We start from the raw sequence: 5,587 nt of genomic DNA on the forward strand, positions 1-5,587 counted from the left end.
AAATGCCACGCCGAATTCCAGGCCGAAATGCCGTGCCGAAATATCACGCTAAAATGCCGTGCCGAAACGCCGTGCCGAAACATCATGCTAAAAAGCCATGCCGAAACATAAATCTAAAACGCCACTCTGAAATGCCACGCCGAATTCCAGGCCGAAATGCCGTGGCGAAATATCACGCTAAAATGCCGTACCGAAACATCATGCTAAAAAGCCATGCCGAAACATAAATCTAAAACGCCACTCTGAAATGCCACGCCGAATTCCAGGCCGAAATGCCGTGCCGAAATATCACGTTAAAATGCCGCGCCGAAACGCCGTGCCGAAACATCATGCAACGCCACGCCGTCGCTAGTCGGCCTGGCGTGGCGTCCTCCAGCTCTCAAACGAGGACGTCCGTTTACACATTTATCTTCTTCTAGACTTGTTTCCTTAACTATTTCGCACAATAAGGAAAATTGTCGCGGTAAATAGTGTTTTATCGAGGCCTACAGGTTGAGAGTTCAATCGTAATTTTCCCTTGTGGAATATTCACAAGTTTCGATACTTTTGCTATGAGGAAAACCACTGGCGCACAGCTCATGAAATTTCAAAGAAAGTTGTCGAGCCTAATTTTTAATTTAGTTTTTCAATTTTTTATGAATAAATAAATATGAGGAAAAAAATGGCAATATTTTCTCTTCGACTTTCCCGCTGCTCGTCAATAATAGGAAAATTTTTATAATCGCCGACGTTTAATAGATTCACATTACAGAAAGATATTCCATCATGATACAATAAACAAACAAAATTTGATATAAACAAATTATTTGTTGAGAATGTTTTTTCATAATTTTCAATAATTTAACTTTTTTAAAGTTATATTGCAAGAAATTTGAATTGAAACAATATTTTAATGAAAAAAATTTCTCTTAATACTATTTTTGTTAATATTATAAACAAATTTGATAAACAAATGCATTATTCAGACATTTTTCGTTAGAAAAATTCGTTTTTTTCGCTGTCAATATTTTTTAAATTAGGAACTTTATGATAATTTCGGAAAAAATAATTTCTTGATAAATTTTATGATTTTTTTACAAATTTAATAAACAAATGCATTATTCGGGCATCTGTTGACGAAAAATTCATTTTCATTTCGATGTCAGTCCTTTTAATTTCAGAATTTTTTTTTTTATTCAGTACTTACATTTAGCTAACACAAAAGGGTTTGAATACAAGGAATGAAGGAATTTTCGGAAAGTTCCCAATTAAAAGGACTGACATTTTAAAAAAACGAGTTTTTCGTCAACAGATGCCCGAATAATGCATTTGTTTATTAAATTTGTGAAAAAACAAAATAAAATTTATCAATAGAAATTTTAAGACAAAAATATATTTGTAGGTGATTCTGAACCAATCTATTTAGATTATTACATTTTCTATTAATTTTCTACCAATTTTTGAATTGATATCCCAAAAAGAGTAATTTTATACAATAAAAGTTGAGCTTTCAACCCGAAAAAATCAATTTTCAACAAAAAAAGTTAATTTAAAAAAACAAAAAGTTAAATTTTCGAACCGAAAACAGGAATTCCTTACAAAACAGTTAAAATTAAAACACACGATTAGGAATTTTTACCAAAAAAATTAATATACAGCTAAACAGTTAAAATTTCTAACAAAATGTTGAATTTGTATGCTAAAAATAAGAAGTCTCTAAAAAAAAAATGAAATTTCAACTTAAAATATATTTGGGGTGATTCTAAACCAGTCTATATAGATTATTACATTTTCAAAATAGGAAAAAGAAACAATCCTAAAAAATTTTTACGAAAATCTCAAATTCCTAATATTTCATGCATTAATTTTGCATTAAATTATTGATGGCAAAAAAGATTTCTTTTTGCTCTTTAAGTTAATTTTCAACCAGATAGTTTAACAAAACAGGTCTAATTTTAACACAAAAAATATGAATCTTAAACCAAATATTTAAACTTTTTACCAAATTATTGAATTTTTAAGCTAAAGACAGGAATTCTCTTTAAAAAAGTTGAATTTTCAAACCGAAAAATGGATTTTCTTCTAAATTTTTTAATTTTCCAGCCAAAAAGACGAACTCTCAATAAAACAGTTAAATTTTTTAACAAAAACATGCACTTTTCACAAAAAAGTTAATTTGTAACGAAATTATCTAATTTAAAGTCAAAAAGATAAATTCTTCACAAAGCAGTTAAAGTTGTAACCCAAACATATGAATTTTTAACAAAACACTTAATTTTTAAGCAAAAAGTTCATTTTTCGACCAAAAAATATTAACTGCCAACTAAAAATTTAATTTTTAACTAAATAGTCGAATTTGCAAGCTAAAAATACGAATTTTCTACGCAATAGTTACATTTTTAACCAAATAGTTCAATTGTTAACCAAATCGTTTATTTTGTAACATAATAGTGGAATTTTTAACAATACATTTAAATCGGTAAACGAAAAGGATGACGTCTTAACAATATTTTAAATTGTCAATAAAATAAATAAATTTTAAACCAAATAATAATACTTTTGAACCAGAAAATTTTCTTACCAACTAGATAATTATTGTAGACTTTTAAACATGTAAATATCAATTTAAAATGAAAAAGATAATTTACAGCAGGAAAATATTAGTTTTATACGAAAAATTCAAACTTTTTAAAAATAATTGGTTAGATTGTGATTCTTTAATTATAATATTCTATTTAGAAGGAGTATTTTAACAGTCTAAAATATTCCATTTTTCAACCACGTGATTAAAAATTTTTGATTAAAAAAAAGAACAGTTACTTAATATTTAGAAATATCTGAATGTACATTAAAAATCAGTAATTATAAATAAAATACTCAAAACAGAACAAAAAGCTAAACTTTGAAAATTACCATTTTAATTGTTCTATTTAAAAAAATTTTAATTTGTGAGTCAACTTCTTCAATTTTGATGTATAAATAACAAATGAACACCTTCTATTCTTAGAAAAAATCGAATAAGTTGAAGAAATATTTAGAAGTTTTGAAAAAATTTAAAATTAATTAAAAATTGGAAATGATTTCAAATAATTTAAACGAAGTGTCTACGTTTACAGACAAAATCCGGCTATTCTTACCAAAATTTCGGTGTAAATATTCCACGGTCTAATTTGAAACCAAATACATGAAATTTAAAAGTTTTTTAATAATAACCTTTTTTAATATTGTTAGGAAAATTGAGAATGATTTTTTTTAATTATTTGAAATTCGAATAATTTTAAAAGATATTTAGAAGTTAAGACAAACTTTTAATAATATTTTTGAATTTGAAAAAATTCAAAACAACATGTGGATGTTTTAAAATCTTGAAATAAAATTTTCTGCATTTTAAGGAATTTTAAACTATTTAAAATAAAAATAATTTAACTTTAATTTAAACAGACAATTTCCAATCTTTTACAAATTTATAGTTGGAACAAGAATTTATTCAGAATGATAACCGGGAATTAAAATTTTTTTTAAATTCCGTGCTAGCACTGCAAATTTTCGAAAAAGAACAAAATTCTGAATTGGAGCAGGAAATTTTTTCAAAGAATTATAATTTTGAGTTGACGCAGAGAATTTTCAAATTTTAACCAATTCTGAATTGAAATTGGTATTCATTCAAAAGAATTATAATTCTTCTTGGAACAGGGAATGTTAAAATTTAAATAAATTCCGAGCTGGAACAGGAAATTTTTTATTAGAATGAATTCTAATTCTAAGTTGAAACAGGATATTTTCGACACAAATTAAACTTATAAATTGGAACAGGAAATTTTACAAAAATTGGAATTGTTTTTGGAAACAGCCAATTTTCGAAAAGTATTAAAATTCCGGAATTTAGTAAGGAATTTTCCATTTTTCACAAATTCTGAGTTGGATCTAGAATTTATCCAGGAGAATAACAATTCTTCATGGAAAATTGAATTTTTCTAAAAAAATTATTGTTCTGTGTTGAAGCGAAGTATTTAAAAAAAAAATTAAATTATGAATTGGAACAGGAAATTTTTCCAAAAAATTATAATTCTTACAATTAGCTGAAATGGAAAGTTTTCGAAAATAATTAAAATTCCGCATTTAAATAAGGAATTTTGAATTTGCAACCAATTCTGATCTGGAATTAGAATTTAAAATTGTTCAAAATGATATCATTTAAAATTTTTTTTAATTCACTGATTGATTCTTCAATTTAGAACATTAAAAGAGACGACTGAAAAATCCCGAAAAATAAAATTCCTGGCAGTTAATAATATTAACGAATTGGAAAATTCCCGAATGATGAGATTCCCGACAGAAAATTGACGAATTATAAAAAATCCGAATTGTAAAATTCCCCAATTTAAACAAATAAAATTTTTTACAATTATTTTTAATGTCTGAAATTTCAAAAATTATTGCTTTTAAAATAACAACAATTCTAAATAAAATAATTTTTAAAAATCGTTATTGTATTTATAATTAATAAAACATATTTATAAAAACTTGTAATTGTTTAAATTCATGAATTTCATTATTCGAGAATTTTCCAGTTCGTTAATGTTATTAACTGCCGGGAAGTTTATTATTCGGGAATTTTCCAATTCCGTAATGTTATGAACTGTCGTGAATTTTATTATTTGGGAATTTTATTATTCGAGAATTTTATTATTCGGGAATTTTCCAATTTGGTATTTTTATTTTTCGGCAATTTTATTATTCGCGAATTTTAATTTTCGGATTCTTTCTAATTCGTTATTTTCATTTTTTGGCAATTTTATTATTCGCGAATTTTCCAATTCGGGATTTTTCAGTCGTCCTGATTAAAAATTATAACGTGAATATATATTTTTGGAACTGAATCTTTGAGCTCTACAATGGATAAAAGTTCAAAATTTGTAATTTGGAAGTTTTAACTGAATTTAATTTAAAATTGTGCAGTTGAAAAGTGTTAGTAGCTTACATATTATATGTGCAATGTATTGAGCATTTGAATACAAAATTATTGAATGAAACTACTTTTAAACTTCAATTTTCGAAGTTTAAAATTCAAGAGTTTCACTTTAAGTGCTTTCATTTACAGTTTAGTTCTTATTACTTCAAATTGAACAATTATATTTAGTGTTCAATTTTCTAAATTTCAATGACCGTAAAAAATGTATGCGAACCAATGGATTTTCAAATAAAAAAGGTAAATTTTCAACTAAGAAAAAAAAATTCACCAAAAATGAAATAGTTAATTTTCATTTGGATTCATAACAAAAAAAGAAGTGAAAAATTGTATATTCAATCAAATGTTTTTTATTTCAACCGACTAGTACAATTTTTAGCAAAACGAGATGAATTTCAAATTAAAAATATAATAGCAGATTTTTGAATAAAAAAATAATTAACTTCTAACCGAGAAGATGCGGATTTTCTAATTCGGTTCCATTAATATAGATTTCATTTAAGCAAACAGAAAATGAGAAGGGAGTGGGAGGTGAAATTTATTGAAAACTGTTAAAAACAGAGAAATCCTTTAAAAAGGGGTTAGGGGAGAGGGAAAAAGTAATTTGTCTCACATATGAAAGTAATTTTTAGAAATTAA

At 25.6% G+C, this 5,587-nt stretch overlaps 1 protein-coding gene across 1 annotated transcript in view; it reads left to right on the forward strand.

Annotated features, from left to right (window-relative positions):
• The window catches only part of LOC117175041 (cytochrome P450 306a1), a 116,274-nt gene that overhangs the window by 99,494 nt on the left and 11,193 nt on the right, over positions 1–5,587 (forward strand). The window lies entirely within an intron of this gene.

The sequence above is a fragment of the Belonocnema kinseyi genome, chromosome 6 (assembly GCF_010883055.1).
Source record: "Belonocnema kinseyi isolate 2016_QV_RU_SX_M_011 chromosome 6, B_treatae_v1, whole genome shotgun sequence".
Lineage (NCBI taxonomy): Eukaryota > Metazoa > Arthropoda > Insecta > Hymenoptera > Cynipidae > Belonocnema > Belonocnema kinseyi.